The sequence below is a fragment of the Odocoileus virginianus genome, chromosome 11 (assembly GCF_023699985.2).
Source record: "Odocoileus virginianus isolate 20LAN1187 ecotype Illinois chromosome 11, Ovbor_1.2, whole genome shotgun sequence".
In the NCBI taxonomy this organism is placed as follows: Eukaryota; Metazoa; Chordata; class Mammalia; order Artiodactyla; family Cervidae; genus Odocoileus; species Odocoileus virginianus.
The window spans coordinates 27,022,807-27,040,286 of NC_069684.1; the positions used below are offsets into that span (position 1 = coordinate 27,022,807).

Consider the following 17,480-nt stretch of genomic DNA (forward strand, 5'->3'; position numbering starts at 1 on the left):
TCCTCTCCCTGCGTGGCTCAGTGAACACACTTCAGCCCCAGGACATGCCAGTGGCCTCGGTCACCACATTTAAGGTGTGAGCATGGGCTGCAGACCTTGAGCCACTGCTTTAGTTAATCCCCACTCCCTTCCCAGGAAGGCCAGAGACTGATCAGCTAAGAGGAGGAGAGAAGAGCTCAGTGTGAGAAAAACCAGGCTCTCGAGCTGCCTCTCAGAAGACATTGCCCAAGACCCTGTTCAAACCTGTTTGAAGCCATGGCCTCCATCACTGTGTGAGCCCATCTTGTCGTGATGGACAGGACAGGGTCCTGAATCTGTGGCAGAGAGTGAGAGGGTCACAGTGGCCTGTGTCCTGGGAGAAGAGCTTTGGCATGAGCCAGGCCAGGGCAGAGGTGGGGGGAGGGTGTTCAGAACTGGCCCCCCTTCTGGGGCAGCCATGGTGGGCACCAGCCCAAGGTGGCCATGAACACGGCATCAAGTTTGACGGGGGCCTCAGCTGTGATTCTCTTCAGTCCTGGTTGGGTCCCCAGGGGATGCTGTCCTGGCCTCAGACAGGAATCTGGGGGTGAGCTTCCTTCCTGGGAGATGCCCCTGATGATGGTCAGACTGGAAAAGAGCAAGGCCTTTGGGGGCCTTCAGTGGAACATGGGGTAAGGGGGGACAGAGGTGGCACAGGTTCAGTCAGACCCAGCAAGCGTTCTCAGGGGCCTCCTGGGCTAGCCGAGCCCTCCACACCCCACCTTCACTTCCTCCTCAGATCCTGCCCACATGTAGGTGGAGTTAGCCTGACTTTACAGTTGGGTAAACTGAGGTTCCTACGGGTTTTACAGCATGCAGATCTCAGGGTTTGAGCTTGAAGTCTCCTACCTGCCACAGATCCTGTCCTGCTTTTAATTCTGATCGGTAGAAATCTCTCCAGTGTTGATAAAATCTTACCTAGAACCCCACTCACTTATTCATTCAGCAAACAGTGAGGTTCTGCTATTTGCCAGGCTTTGTTCTGGCCCTTTGGGGTATATCTGTGAGCAAGATAGAAGGTCCATTTTTCGTGGATCTGCTGTGTAACAAACAGCCCCCAAATCCTACTGTCTCAAAACAACCTGCGTTTTTCTTACATCCTGTGATTTTATGTGGCAGGAACTTGGCAGCTGGGCAGTTCTTTGGCTGGGGGATTTTTCAATTCCACATGGTGGATGGGGTTGGGTGGGTGGGGTCTTGCTGTGGTGGGCTTTTCCCCTGGAATGTCCAAGCCAGCTTCATTCACATGTCTGGGGCCTTGGTGAGACTGACAACCCAAACACCCATTTGTGGCCCCTCCTCAAGGCAATCAAACCTGCTACACAGGCTCAAGGATCCTACCGAAAGGGTTCCAGGAAATCAAGGAGCGAGCTATAAGGCTTGTCGATCTCCAGCATCACTTCGTGTCATTTCCGCCACATTCTGTTGATGACAGGCCAGCCACAAGGCCAGCCAGACGCCGCACTATAAAAAGCACGTATGGGAAGTAGTATTGTGTCCATCTTTGCAAAAATACCATCTGCCACACAGGGGAGGGAGAAGGCCAACAGCAAATAAGGAACATAGAAAAACAAAGTCATAAGTGCTAGAGGCTTATCAGTACTATGGGGGACATGGAAATTTTTTGCAGTGGGATGAGATAGGAAATCCAGTCATTCCACTCCTAGGTCTTTATTCACCTAGGAAATATATATCCACACAAAGATTTGTACACAAATGGTCCTAGCAGCTTTCTTTGTAATAGCCAAATACTGGAAGCAGCCCAAAAGTCTATCAACAGAGGAATGAATAAACAAACCAACATAACCTACGGTGGAATTCCACTCGGCAATAAAGCAACAAACTATTGAGATGTGCAGTCACGTGGTACATCTCAAACTCATTATGCTGAGTGCCAGAGTCCAGAAAGAAAAAAAGTGTATCCTGTATGGTTCCATTCACATGAAACTCTAGAAAATGAAACCTGATCTGTAGAGACAGAAAGATCAGTGGTTGCCTGGGAGATGGGAGGAGGGGCAGGAGTGCGGCTTTCAAGGGGGAAGAGCAAAGTTTTGGGGTGACGGATGTTTATGTATGTCAGGTTATATCAAATGGTCCATGTTGCATATGTGCAGTTTATTATATGTTATTTATTATCTGTAGAGGTGTTTTAAAAAGAGGGTATGGTGGCTTAGGAATCCTGAGTGGGGGGCATTTTGTAGTGAAGGGCATTCATCGCTCTGTGGGCCCCACTCAGGCAGCCTGCACCTTAGCCTTCATGCTGGCCACAGAGGGGACTCAGCCCCAGGTGGGCAGAGCCCTGTCCTGGCAGGACCTGAGCATCTGAGGCTCTTGGGCTCCACGAACAGGCAGAGATCAGTGAGGTCCAAGGCTGCATGTGCTCTGGCCTGGGCTCCCAGCCCAGCTCTTTAAATAGGTCCAACCACATGGGCTGGCCAGTGGCTATGACAGAAGCTGCTAACAACCTGGCAAGCTTCGTGCCCAGAGCCTGACGTGGGGGCACAGGAGGAGGAGAGGCATTTTTGGGAAACCCTAAAGTAAACACTCTTGCAAAGAGTCGGACACGACTAAGCGACTAAACTGAACTGGACTGAAACTAAACACTCAGCAATTTAGAAAGAAGTGTTCTGATTCAGCTCGGGGCCCAGGTACCATGCTAGGGAAAAGATGGAGGTTAAAATCCAATGGCTTCATGGTATTTTAAAGATTAATACTTACGTTTAATATGTAGGTAATGAATGCAATTTTGTATATTTATTCAATAGTGCTCTGGGCCAGGAACACATAGGCTATAAAACCCATGAATGATCTCAAAGAGGTTTCCCCATTTTTCAGATGAGAAGATGGAGAGCCAGAGAAGTAAGCTGCTGCAAGGTGGAATTTAACGCAGGGAAGGTGTGCCTGACTCTAGGACCTACACAGCCCCATGGGGAGCCCACAGCTGCTTATTTAAATGATTAACAGGGGTTTGTTTGTGTGTTTAGCCCTTTCTGAATTCTCTTTATTCTTTTTTTTTTCAATTAATTGGAGGATAATTGCTTTACAGTGTTGTTAGCTCCTCTGTACAACAGTGTGAATCAGCTGTGTGTATACATACGTCCCCTCCTTCTGGAGCCTCCCTCCCACCGGACCCCCACCCCCACCCCCTAGGTCATCACAGAGCATGGAGCTGAGGTCCCTGTGCTTCAGAGCAGCTTCCTACTTGCTATCTGTTTTACACATGGTAGTATGTTTATGTCAGTACTGCTACTCAATTCCTCCCACCCCCTTCTTCTCCCTCTGTGTCCGCACGTCCATTCTGTATGACTGTGTCTCCGTGATTTTTAATGGTGAGTCATTTGCCATGTGCTTCTTGGTGACAGGCTGGGCCTGTGAATCAGAAGCAGTAGTGCTTGTCGGAGCTGGCAGTCCGGGGTCCAGGGCTCTCCAGCAGGGTTGCCCCCAGCCTCTGTGGGCCTCATCTGGAAAGTGGGAGGGTTGGGCTAAGTGTTCTTATGAGTCCCTGTTGTGATGTACCTCAAGCTGCAGACTCAGAATGCAGGGAAAATATCTGCGTGGGGGGGAGGGGGGAGGAGATCAAGCCAACCTCTGAGAAAGCCAGGTCAGCAGCTTAACGCTGCCTGCTGACTGCAGAAGTGGTGATAGAGGTGATGACAGTATGGCTTGTCCCCACATCACAGCAGCTGGGCCTCTCTCTGCCTGCCACCAGGCCTGCCACTCTCTCCCCAGCCCAGGACCAAGACCTACACCCCAGAGCCAACCAGCCAGTCCTTAGCCTCTGACCTTTGCTGCCCCTGACCTCCAGAGAAACTTGCTCACCGAGGAGCTCTGGGCCATGAAGATCTAGAATCATCCTTCTGATTCAGGCCTCACCAGCAGAGTGATACCCAAGGAAAGAACAGACTTCAGCCAGAACTTACCAGACAGCCAGTGGTTACGACTTCGCCTTCCAGTGCGTGGGGTGGGGATTTGATCTCTGTTTGGGGCACTAAGATCCCACGTGCCTCACAGCCAAAAAGAGCCAAACATAAAACAGAAGTAATAGTGTAATAAATAAATTCAATAAAGACTTAAAAACCCTGGGCTCGGGCGGAAGGTGGGGAATGAAGTGAAGGAAGTGATTCTTCCCCATTCTGCAGTCACTTGACGAGGAGAAAGGGGTGCCCCCTTGCATGGTCTCCACTCACACCATCACTCAGACTGGGGAGGGAGCAGGGAACACAATCCTCTCCATGGTCACACTGGCAGGAGACAAAGGTCGGAGCTCAGATGGTGCCAACAGGTCACGTAACCAGAAAAGCCAAGCTGAGGGATGCTGCCTGACCAGTCAATGTTCCTAACACCTGTCATGCCCTCAAGAAAGAGGCTGGAGCATGCTTCTCTTGGTCCGTTTTGGCTCCTAGCTGCCCCAGAGACAGGCCCGGTTAGATGCTCATCCTGGTGCTACTGTCTCCCACCCAGTGTTCAGCACCAGATGCAGCGTGTGACCTGAGATGAAGGCAGAAGATGGAAAACAATATGGAGCCTTCGGGACTGCCCCTTCCTCGGGGAGGTGGCTATTGACTCAGTGCTTTAAGGCTGGAAGCGTGTTGAAGTCAGTGTCTGAAATGTGTGTCTCTATGATTGTCCCACTCCGGCTGCCCAGGAGTGAGCAAGGCTGGGAAAGCAGGGCAGAGCAGAGACAGGATGTGTGCTGAGCCCATGGGCCGGCACCCAGTAGGTGCGCAGGAAATGGACCAAGAGCAGGGGGATGGCTCACATCCCGTGTGAACGTGCACACAGGGTGTCTGTGGTCTGGAGGGCCTGGTCGTGGGTGGCGTTCCTCAGCCTGGCTTTTCTGGTTTCATGACCTGTTGGGACCATCCCAAGCCCTGACCTTTGTCTTCTGCCAGGATGACCATGGAGTGCGTTTTATTCCCTGCTCCCTCCCCAGTCCAGGTGATGGCATAGGTAGGTAGGTGCACCCCTTTCTTGTTGTCAAGCGACTACAGATTAGGGAAGAATCACTTCCTTCAAGGATAGAATGGGCTGGGGCGGTACCCAGAGGGAGAGGGACTGGGTGCCTGGGCCAATCCTGCCAAAGTGGGGCAGTTTCCTGGCTGGAGTTCCCAGAGAAATGTATACTCCGCAGGGGCGGTAGGCTCACATGCTTCCCAGGACCACTCGGGGGCCAGCTCTGCTGCTGCTGCTGCTAAGTCGCTTCAGTCGTGTCCAAGTCTGGGACCCCATAGACGGCAGCCCGCCAGGCTCCCCCATCCCTGGGATTCTCCAGACAGGAGTACTGGAGTGGGTCGCCAGTGCCTTCTCTGGGGGGCCAGCTCAGCATCCTACAAAGATCCTCACTATTCTTTTCTCCATGTGAAGAACATAAGCTCAGAGGTGTCGCATGACATGCCCAGGGTCATGTGGGTAGTAGAGTCAGGACCAGGCTTGTCCCTCCACTTGAACTTCGACAAATTGCTCGTCTCCTTCCCCATAGGCAGGTATCATAGCATTGGCGTCATATAACAGCATCTATCCAGTGGCTGTGGGGATTAAATGAGGTGATTCATAAGAAGAGGTTGGAACAGTAAATAATAATTAAATATCTGCTATTCTTCCTTTATTATTTTTCTTTTACTGAGTTCAGACTGATTGCATGCTTTATTTTCCAAACTAGTTTTATAAGAGGAAGGGGGTCTATTAAAAGTTGTCCTGATAGTAAGGGATAGATAGGGAATTTGGGATGGACGTGTACACACTGTTATATGTAAAATGAATAACCAACAAGAACATACTGTATAGCACAGAGAACTCAGCTCAGTATTATGTAACATCCTAAATGGGAAAATAATTTGACACATGTATGTGTAGAATTGAATCACTTTGCTCTATACCTGAAACACACATATTGTTTATCAACTATACTCCAATATAAAATTAAAAGTGTTTTGTTTTTTTTTAAGTTGTCCTCCAACAATCAGAGCAAACTGGGACTGTCTCAGACAAACGGAATCTATAGCCCTTGACCACAGACAGGATGTGAGGAGGTGGGCAGGTGTCAGACCAGGTACTTCAGGTCAGAGGCAGGCATAAGCAAAGCTGTGTGTGGAGGATGTTCATAATTCACACGGGTGACCAGGAAGTGGCTGTGAGGGGGCCCCCTGCCCCCCTGGACAGGGAGAGCAATGTCCCTCCGCCTGCACCCTGACCCTGTGGCCCAGAGAGCATCCTCCCCTCACCCCAGGTTCATCTGCATGCTCTGAGGCCACATGCACAGCCAGCATCATGGTTTACAAGGGCACTATGGGCCCTTCCATTCTTTATGGACCAGAAAAAGGTGTGATGTTTACCACGATAGAGTGACATAGTATGACACCTCAGAAACCATTCTGAGGCCCTGTTGAGCAGGAGGGAGCAGAGGTGGAGACGGATGCTATGGAGTCACAGAGCGCATCCCCAGTTGACACCAGAGGAACAAAGCTTTTGGGTGGCGGTTCCAGAAGGAAGGATGAGGGGAGGCCGGAGAGGAAGGTGGGGTGACCAGAGGAGACTCCTGTCTCCAGCCTGTGTGGCTTTCCTCATAAACCTCAGCAGGAGCACATGAGGCCTTGAGAAGGTGGGGTTTCCAGGCAACCGTTGTTACCCACCCACATGGACCTGGTGTCTCCCAGTGGAGCAGGGTGTTCCTGGGGGCTCAGGTTCCCAGAGGGGTCAGAGCAGCCTCCTCCATGGAGCAGTTTGTACATAAAGATCTTACCTCAAGAAGTATAGGCCAGTCACCAGTCCGTGGATTGTAAATGCATATTTTTTTAATTAAAATTAATGTGATTCCTGCTAGCCTAATTTAATAGCCTTTGTGCAAATTCGAAAAAGGCATGTAGTCTACGGCCATACCACCCTGAACGTACCCGATCTCATCTGATCTCGGGAGCTAAGCAGGGTCAGGCCTGATTAGTACTTGGATGGGAGAAAAAGGCATGTAGACAGATTAGGAAAGGTGCCTCCCCGTCCCCCACCTTGAGCACAGCCCTGCTGACCTGTCGCCTGGTGACTGGCAGGCAGCACCTGGTGTGACCACATTCCTAAGGGGTTGCAGTCCTGTTGCAGGGTTTGGCAGGGGGGCAGAGAGGTACCTCTGCTCCAGGTAGCTGTGACCCTGCGCTGAGCTACACAATTTGACAAGCGGAACACCAGCTGGGTTTTATCTCCCACTCAGCTCAGCTACCAGGCACTTTGGGGGAGAGCACCAGTGGTGCAACTGTCTATGGTGGTCCTGGGTGGGAGTCATGGCCATCTTGGCTGGCTGTGTTTGGCATAAAGAGCAGTTTCATCTTGATTTCATCTTAAGTACTTTAGGATGGAAAGGTACAGCAATGCCTTTTTAACTGAGTGTTATACCACACCCCGAGCTTGCTCAAACCATGATGCCCCAGGTATGGTGACCCATCCAGGGTACCTTTCTCACTTGGAGGAAATGAGAAGTGAGGCACCTGTTAGGAAGGACTTATCCTGGGCAGCCAGCAGAAGTCCAGAAAGGGCTGTCCCCTGGAGGGAGTTAGCATTTATTGAATGCCTGCTATATGCCAGGCTCTCTGATACATGTCCCATTTTGTCCTCACAGCCAGCCCGTGAGAAGGGGTTCTGTTATCACCCCAACTTCACAGAAGAGGTCACTGAGGTTCTAGGTGAAAGGAATTTGCATGGGACACTCAGATGGTTGGCACAGCCAGAATCAGCACCCCAGCCCATTCATTCTGCCTCTAGATCCTACCCTCCTCACCATTGTACCATAAAGACCACACCTGTCTGTTGACACCCAGAGTTTCCCTGAGCTCTTAAAAATGTGGGTTTGGATGGAGGCAGGCAGGCAGGCTTGGGCTTGGGAAGGATGAGGCCTCTCAGCTTGTCCCCTCTGAGCCAGGGCTGCTGTTTTCAGCACCCCGAAACCTTGAAGGTACACCTGACACGGGGCTGTCCAGAGATGGTCCCCATGACCTGGCAGGGAGGCTGGAGGCAAGTGCCGGATCTTCCCACCACCCCCGTTCCTAAAGACATCTTCCCCTGACCCAGGAGCCTAGCACAGGAAGCACAGATGCAGGCTCAGGAAGAAGTCCTAGCAATAATGACAGCCCGCAGGTCACCCTCCAGCTGACACCCTCAGCTCCTACTCCAAGCTCTGTTGAGGGAGCACCTGGCCCCCTGGCAGGATTCTTGCAGCTTGCCCATAACCATCAGAGCAGAAGGCCAGAATGTTCCTTGGGCCTATACAAGGCAACAGGGAGCCTTTTCTTTACTCCGGAAATGAGCAGGGCATGTTTCTGAGGTTTCTCTAGACACCCAGAGAACTCCTTCTCCCTCCCCAGGTGCCAGAGTTTTACCTGGGGCACCATTTGACTGCACTGTTCACACCGGGCTGGGTGAGCATGGTGAAACTTTTTACCCCGCCCACTGCCCCCCCACTTTTACCTTTCCTGGTACACCCAGCTTAGCACATTCTGGGTGGGCCCTGGGCTTGGTCCCAGGGCTGAAAGAGGATGTAGTTAGATTAAGAAAATGCAAATTACAGCAACCCAGAGATATCACTGCTCACGTCTCAGATGGGCAAAAATCCAAAAACCACACAAGCACGCTCTTGGCACACCTTACCCATGGTTGGTGGAAACGCTGGATGGTGTGACCCCCATAGAAGGAAATTCAGGTACAGCTCACAAAGTCTCATCTGCATTTACCCTCTGACTCAGCAGAGGGATTAACCCTGAGAATAAAACATCACGAATATGAAACAAGTTATTGTCCACACTGCAGAATACATTCAGAGGCTTCAAATAAGGGAAAAACAAGAAGCATATCTTGACGTTTCCCTAGTAGATTTGTTGACAGTGCTTTTGGTGTGATAATCCTTGAATTATTTTGTTGTTATGGAATGGAGCTAATGAGTAAATACATTCTGTCAGCTACCAGATTCTGTCTGTAGAAGGAGGGAATATAAAAAAGAGGAATGTATGGGATTGGATTTGGGACGTCAGTATGCTTTTTTTTCCCCTCTGTTTGCGCTGGGACTTCCCTCTGTTTGAGCTGGGGGCTCCTAGTTGCAGTGTTCAGCCTTCTCACTGCAGTGGCTTCTCCTGTTGTAGCGCACAGGCTGTAGGCATGTGGGCTCCGTAGTTGTGACGCACAGGCTTAGTTGCTCCACGGCATGTGGGATCTTCCCAGACCAGGAACTGAACCTGTGTCCCCTGCATTGGCAGGCAGATTCTTAACCACTGGGCCACGAGTGAAGTCCCCAGTGTGCATATCTGATGCCGTATATATTTGTAATCATGGAAGGGACAGGAAGCGGCAGAACCCCCAGTAGCAGTGTATACGCCAAGTGCCTGCAGCTGTTTCTCAGCGCTGTCCTCCATGAGGAGGAGCCAGGGCCCCTTGGACACATGGAGGGATCCAGGTGTGAGGCAGTGGAAAGTAACAGAGTGTGACTACAACATCTTGCTGCTCTAAAAGGCAGGGATGCGTCCAAAGACAGATGGTCGGAAAGACCCAGGCACTGGCTTCGAGAGGCTCCTGCTGGCAAAAATGGGACAGTTTAAACATCCAAAAGAAGAATAAGAGTAGATTAAGCAAAGCGGGAAATGGAGGGGAAAAGATGAACACGAGTTAATAAGTGTAGATTTAATTGAAAATCATCAGTAATGGACAAACTGCCTTTAGGGGCCTCCTGATGGGGTACAGTGTGAGCATACAGCATCATCTATGCTGGGTTGGGGGCCAGGCAGCTTGTTATGAAAGACCCACAGAAGGCAAAGGGCACCTTCCCAGATTAAAGAAGAGTCAGGAACCCCAGCAGTTCATTGCAGCGCATTATCTCAGGGTCTTGGACTGGGGACACTTGAATAAGCACCATGTGTTTGAGGACCCTTGAGTATGGGCCATGTGTTGAGTATGGACTGTGGATGGTATTATCACATCAGTGCAGAGTGAAGCGCAGCGGCGGCAGGCTGCTGGGAATTTGATGCTCTCAGGACGGTGCAGACCCCACAGCCTGTCTTGGGGGCTCCGGCAGTTTGGCAGCCCTGATTCTACATAACGCTCTTTCCTTGCCCTGTGCTGCACTGGCTGAGCATCAGGAGCAAATGTGAATCCTCGTTTGCAGATAGGAAGTCCGTGTACAGTGATATTACTTCTCTTTATGAATATTTTAATATTAAAGCAGCAAATCCCGGAAAGTGCTGACCTGAAGCTTTCCTTGGTTGGCACGTTCCAAGCGGTTCCACAGGCCCACTGGGTGCCAGCCTGAGCGAGTGTTGCCAGAGGAGCAAGTGGCCTCTTCACGTGACAGAGGGGGAGCTCCAGCCTGGTGCCCCCATCCCCCACTCAGTGGGGCTCACAGGACCTCAAGGGGATAAACTGTGGTCTTCTTATTGTGATGTCACTTTAGGAAAAGAACTTAACTCAGAATCTCAGTACAGAGAGGCTGCAGTGGGACTTCCCTGGTGGTCCAGTGCAGGAGGCCTGTGTTTGATCCCTGGGCAGGCAAGTTCCTCCTTGCTGCTGCTGTGTGCGGGCAGTGGGGGTGGGGGACTCTGGCTGGCCCCCGGCGCCCGGCCCACACTCACCCAGTTGAGTGGTTAGTAAGTCTTCCATAAGCAGTGGCTGCTGCCCCTTTTCTCTTTTCAGTTGCATCAAACTCACGCCACAGGCACTCTGCCAGCTATCAGAAACACAGGTAGTCTTTCTTTCCAGAAGTATTGATTGACCCCTGGCCGCAGGCCAGGCCCAGGGTGAGGGGCTGAGGATGTCATGGAGAGCAAACCCATTCTGCAGCCACCTCCTCCCAGCACAACAGTTTAGAGAAGAATCAAGTCATAAATTAGTGAGCAGGCAAGAAAAAAAGAGAGACATTAGCATGTGCCATACATCATAAAACGAGGTGTGGAGGACAGCGAGGAGGGGAGGGGGGCAGGGAGACACAGCTCTTCTGCAGGCAGTGGCCAGAGCCGACCTCTCCGGAGTAGAGACCTTTAACCCAAAACAGGTTACTGAGACCACCTCTGAAGGCTGAAGGGCACGGGGTATGGGGGATGCGGAGATGTGATGAAGCTCATGTGGGGCTTTGCGATCCTAGTGAGGAGTTTGGACTTTATTATGCACATGGCAGGATGCTCCGGTTTTAAGCAAGGAAGCGACTCAATCTGATTGGCCTTTGGAAGCAGCCCCTGTGGCTGCAGCATCAGGAATAGTGGGCGAGGGTGGGGGCGGGGGAGGTTGTGGAAGGCTGGGCCTCTGGTAGCACAGGGTGGAGAATCCACAGGACTTGCTGGCAGTTTAGATGCGGAGTGATTTCCTCTCCAGCCTGAGGGCACTGGGGAGCCATTGCAGGCTGTAAGCAGGGAGTGATGGAATCAGATTGGTGTTTCCGAAGCCAGCCTGGGGATGCAGAGTGAAGGCAGGGAAGCCAGCTGTGAGTAGGAGGACCTGGACTGGGGGGAGGAGGGGAATGAGGGCAGGCGGTCCCCCTTTCAGAGGAAGCAGGAGCTGCAGGCAGGGCCTGTTTCCTCCTCCCATTTGGCCGCAGACCCCTTGAATGGGGGTCTCACAGCATTCCCTCCATCTCCTCCTCTTCCTCTGCCTCCTGGCTTCCCCTGCACTCCTTGAAGAGTGGGGGAAGGCATCTTGGTTTCCTTCCCCACCCAGCTGGCTCCGCTTTCAGCCAGCTGAAGCAGAGCTGGGACTCACTTAAGGAAAGAGCTCTGCCCAGCATCTTGGCCCTGCCCAGTCCTGCTGGAGGGAATTGTAATTAAAAACGGGGCGGCTGCACTTAGAGTAATGACACGCTACACTCGGAATTGCTGTCCTCAGATCTGGTTTTCCTGATGCGAGAAAATCCAATCACCCCGGGTTACGTTCAGCCCGGATGTGTGCTGATTGGATCCGTAAACTCCAGCCAGTGGATTGTGTTCTGATCGCCACCTGCAGCTCCCACTCAGCCAGCCGACATGTGGGTCACAAGGGCCGGCCTGGACCTGGGTGGGGTCTGATGTTCAGCTCACACAAGAGGCTGCTGAACTGAGGGAAGGCTGGCTGCAGGCCTCCTGAGCCCTGAGGCATTACTGCACGCAAGATCGCCTCCTCTCACTTGAGCTCTTGGGGTCCCCGCATGTGACTGTCATCTGGGACAGCAAGCGTCCCCAAAGCCTCGTGTGCCCCACCTTCCCATCCAGACACGCAGGAGCACAGGTTAGCCTCTCCTGAATTCTCAAGGTCGCCCCGGGAATATCTGTTTTTGTCCCTGGAAAATACGGTGGTACAATCTTTTTGTTTTTGCTCACTTCTCTTTCCCCTCCTCTCAGGCTGTAACTGTCCCTTGTCTGTTGTCACTGGGTCTCGTCTTGGCATTGATGGAGGCAGTACCATGTGGGGTTGCGGCCAGAGGCCGTGGGCTCAAACCCTGGCTCTGTCGCATGGTACCCGCACCTTGGGACAGTCCCTCAGCCCCTCCGAGACGCAGTTTATTAATCTGCAACATGGGGACGATGACAGAACCCTCCAGACACGGGCGATGTGAGGATGGACTGTCATTTCAGCTGACTGCCCTAGGCACGAGCAGCCCCCGTGACTGAAGTGACTTCTCCCCCTTGTACTTTCTTGCCCACCCTCCCAAGCTTCGGACCCAGCACGGAGCAGGCCAAGGGCCACCAAAGCCAGTGCTGCCCCAGCAGCGCTTAGCAGCACCAGGAGTTCTCCTTGGGCGGCAGGAGGATCGCAAATCGTCGGGGAAGGTGGGGGCTCGGGCTGGGTCGCTTGACCACAGAGGGTGAAGGGCCCCTGTCTGGGCAGGAGAGATGGGTTGTATATCTTGAAAGTGAGACCTGCACCAGCACAGTGCCTTCAGGTGCATTCCTGGGCTGAGATCTGATACTCCCGGGAGCCTTGGAGATGCCAGCACTGGGCTGGGCCAGTCTCTCCTGTTTGGCAGCAGGGAAACCTTGGCCCGGGAGCTCATGTTACTTTTCCACTGGGTTCCCCACAGAGCCTGGCTGGCAGGCACTGCACCTTGTCCCAGTTCCCTTAGACCAGAGCCCAGGGCACAACCTCCCTGAGCTGTGCCTCTGTTCCCAACCTTTGCTGTCAGAAGGAGGCTGGATCCAGCATGCAAACTCTCACCAGCTGCACGGAGAATAAAGCAGGGGCCCAGCAGAAGGGGCTGGCTGGGGGCTCTTCTCTCTTCACCAGTCTGCTCCTTGCTCCTCTTCTCCTGCCTTCAGCATTGTGGGTCCCTCTTGCCAGAAACCCTCTCCTGTCCAGCCTGAGCCACTTTGGGCATCTCAGACACAATCATGAGATGAAGTTATTTACCTTCATTTACTCCAGCCTGTGAAGTCAGTGACCCACAGCTATGTTCTTGAGCCTACATGCTACTCTTAAATTTTTTGAATGTGTTGCCACCATTTAAAAGTTGGAAATTATCCAGTGTGGATTTCTGCCTTCTCTTGAAAAACAAGTGTATCTGGGCCCTGTGGTCAACGGTCAGCTGGTCTTGAGGGGCAGTTAGTCTGCAGCCCTCCACATCCCAGCATCTTCAGCCAGGCTCCCTGGCTTGGCTGACCCACAAATGCATGTCGGCTTGCAGTCTCTTGCTGACAGCAGAACTAGCCTAATGCAATGGGTCTTTGCTCCCCCATCCTCCCCGCCAGTGTCCAGCAACCTCGGCGTGCGGTCACTGGGCTGGCTTTCTCCCTCTTTCCTTTGAAGCCAGGTCCTCTCTCTCCACTTGCTGACCCCGTGCACCTCCCTCCACCCAGACCAGCAAGTTCAGTGACTCACACCTCTCCTCACACCTCCCTGGGTCCTTCTCTGGTAGCTGTATTGTAACACCCTGGGTGTGTGACTGAGTCATCGCCTTCTCGCCAGGATCCAGCTCAGGGTCTGGCCTACAGCGGGTGCTCCAGGAGCAGAGAATGCTTGAGTGAGATGTTGAGAAAGCTACGAGGTCCGCTCCCGTCCTCCCCTCGGGGCTTCAGAGGGAGTCAGAGCCGCCCCGACTCTGCTGCCTTGGGGTGGGGAGACGTCTTGTAGCGACATGCTTGGTAGCCGGTGCCCTCCGAGGGGCGTGCAGATCATGCGTGGAGATGCCAGGCCGGGCGCTTCCTCCGAGTCCGCCTTCCCTCCCGCCAGACTCCCCCAGTCCCCGGACAAAGGGCTGACTCCCAGAGGAGAAACCGTCTTGGGGAGATTGGGCCAGGGAAGCCCTGCCTCCCAGCACCCAGGGCCTTGTGTGTGAGGCACTGGGCAGTTGTTGTCCAGTCACTGAGTCATGTCCTACTCTTTGCGACCTCATCAACTGTAGCTCACCAGGCTCCTCCTTCCTCCTCTATCTCTGGGAGTTTGCTCAAATTCACATCCATTGAGTCGGTGATGCTATCTAACCATCTCATCCCCTGCTGCCCCCTTCTCCTTTTGCCTTTGATCTTTCCCAGCATCAGGTCTTTTCCAGTGAGTCAGCTCTTCACATCAGCTGCTGGGAGGGAGGTGTGTTTGTTACGGGTGGCCTGCCGGTCACTTTGCCCCAACTGTTCCTCACATGCCCTCAGGCCATTCATTCCTGGGGGCCCTTTTCGCTTTGCTGCTCCCTCAGCCTGGAATGTTCTTTCTTGCCTCCTGGAGCGCCTGGCTTCTCAGCCTTCCTGCTCTCAGGTGGAACATGACCAGCTCAGAGAGATCCTCAGAGCTTCTTCTCCCAAGGCCGTCCTGTCCCCGCCGCCCCAGACCCCCAACTTCCAGTTATTCTCAGTGTCAGCCTCAAATCCTTCCCTTCCCATGGGATATTCCATGGTTTCTGTTGATTTTCTGTTTGGGGGCTTAGTTATTAGCTGGGAGAGCAGAGAGGTGGTGTCTAGCTGACTTCTGCTCTGTCCCCAGCAGCACACAGTTAGAAGGTGGTGGGTTCTTGGTGAAGCTTGTGCTGGGAGAATGGATGCTTACTTGGTCAGCCCCTGGAGGATGCGGGGCAAGGGCCTGAGCTGAGGGTTAGCAGCAGAGACTGGAGCCTCAGGGGCTGACCAGGCCCCCAGGCACCTGGGGTCCAGTGGGCCTCAGAGCAAAGGCATCAGGCAGGCCTTATCAAATTCCAGCTCAGTCTCTTCATTTCTGCGTGGCATTGGGCAGGTTACTTAACCTCTCTCTCAAATCCAGCATCTTCATCTGTGAAGTGGGTGTACTTTCCAACTCACGGGCTGCAGTAATATAAGTAGTAAGCCTGCAGTGTGTGTGTAAGTAAAGTATGTAGCCTGTCCAGACATAGCACCTGCACAGCCTAAGCACGTAGTAATTTGTCATCCAGTAGTGAGCATGGAGACAGTGAAAGACAGGACAGACAGCCTGGCCTGCTGCAGTCCATGGAGTCTCGGAGAATTGGACACAACTTGGTGACTGAGCAACAACAAGTAAGCCTGATGTTTAGTTTGGAATGAGGCAGACAGGAAGTAGAAATGTGGCTCTGTGCTCAGGAACAAGATGGCCTTGGATCTTCTCCCCCCTCCCCCCCCCCAGACTCTTTTACCCTGTCCTTGCTCCCCCAAGGACCGGAAGTGCCCCCAGAGGCTTCCCCAGCCAGCAGGGGTGGGGCAGAGCCAGAAGTGGGCACTCCTCAGCTGTTAGTTGACTGGTTTGCTGTTAGGTTGTGTGGTTTCATGACTAAAAGGTGCTCTGAAGATTGGCTGGCGTGGGCTTGGGGATTATCTATGGAATGGGGGCCTGGGACCCTCTCTGCTCCATCTCTCGCCATGTATCAGCCCCAAGATAATAAGGATGGGAAACTTCTAGTGGGAAAACAACCAGAGGATGGGGAGACTCTGGAGGGTGGGATTAGGTGAGAAACATCCTCGGGGAGTGTCACTGTCCCTGCCCAAACACTATACCTGATTTAATGCAGTAAAATGTCACAGCACACCATGAGGCAGGTGCTTTTACTGACTCCACTTTACAGACGAGGAAACGAAGGCCCAAGGAGGCAAAGATTTCCCAGCTTCGGAGAGCCTGAATTCAGACCCATACCATTGGGCTCAAGGAACCTGCACTTTGAACCACCCTGAATCCTGCTTGGAGCAACTGTCAACATGTATTCATCAAGTTCGTGTGTTGAACCTGGCAGCAATTTGGGTGTTAAAGTAGAAAGGACATTGGTCCTAGAGTCAGATGGAGCTGTTTGGAATCCCATGTCTTACTGCTGTGTGACTTTAGGCAAGTCACTTCGCCTCTCTGAGCTTTTGTTTTATGGTTAGGACAACAGACATGAAAGTACCTCCTTTGCAGGGTTGTTCAGAGGGTAGAACAGGGTAGCATGTGAAGGCCCCTCTCCCACAGTGTCCCGCAAGTGTGTGTTCACTCCCTTTCTCCAGGGTTTCCTCCCACCCCGTGCCTTCAGCCCCAGGCACTGGCCCCCATCCAGAGCCTGACCTTGGCCTTGAGATCCAAGAGGGCTTCGGAAATGACTTTGGCTGCTCCAGCGGAGGGAGCTGCCCTGATCCGCTTGCAGATCAGGATCTCCGGGCCCCCTTGCCAGGCCTTTCATGTTGTTGCTTTATTTCACAAGAGCCCCGGTGTTTGTTTAGCAATGAAGTGGTATTTTTAGAACTTAAAAGTAATTCTGCTCTTCGAGGAACGAGGCTGCGGTTGGAGCCCCAGCTGGAGCCAGGCCTGGACAGAAGGCTTGTGGGCGCCCTGCCCCGGCTCGCCCACCCCCACACCCTGCTCCCCTTGGGCCTTTCCTTTGGGTGCAGGGACACCCTCAGTCTGCTCTGTCCAGCCTGACTCCTTCCTGCCTGCAGGTCTAGGCCCTTGGGAGTACTGGCCAGGGTGCAACGATCCCCACGTGTGGTGGGCTGAGTAATGACGCCAGAGATGTCCACATTCTTATCTCTGGAACCTGTGACTCTGTTTCCTTGTATGGCAGAAGGAACTTTACAGATGGGGAGAGCATCCTGGATTATCCGGTGGTCTGGGATGTGAAATGCTGAGCTGGATGAAGCACAAGCTGGAATTAAGATAGTTGGGAGAAATATCAATAACCTCAGGTATGCAGATGATACCACCCTTATGGCAGAAAGTGAAGAGTAACTAAAGAGCCTCTTGAAGGTGAAAGAATAGAGTGAAAAAGCTGGCTTAAATTTCAACATTCAAAAAACAAAGATCATGGCATTTGGTCCCATCACTTCATGGCAAATAGATGGGGAAACAATGAAAACAGTGAGAGACTTTATTTTCTTGGGCTTCAAAATCACTGCAGGTGGTGACTGTAGCCATGAAATTAAAAGACACTTGCTCCTTAGAAGAAAAGCTATGACCATTCTAGACAGCATATTAAAAAGCAGAGACATTAGTTTGCCAACAAAGGCCCATGTAGTTAAAGCTATGGTTTTTCCAGTAGTCATGTATAGATATGATAATTGGACCATAAAGAAGGCTGAATGCTGAAGAATTGATGC

The 17,480-nt window shown here is 52.4% G+C and overlaps 1 protein-coding gene and 1 long non-coding RNA gene across 8 annotated transcripts in view; one reads left to right on the top strand and one right to left on the bottom strand.

Annotated features, from left to right (window-relative positions):
• KAZN (kazrin, periplakin interacting protein) overlaps positions 1-17,480 on the top strand; it is a 1,309,273-nt gene that overhangs the window by 1,184,714 nt on the left and 107,079 nt on the right. The gene's annotated exons all lie outside the window — the stretch shown is intronic.
• Positions 1,221-10,400, bottom strand: LOC110124920 (uncharacterized). The gene is made up of 4 exons (XR_011490302.1): positions 10,232-10,400; positions 8,647-8,755; positions 3,939-5,543; positions 1,221-1,537 (listed from the first exon to the last, which is right to left on the bottom strand). It is a non-coding gene; the product is annotated as an uncharacterized lncRNA (long non-coding RNA).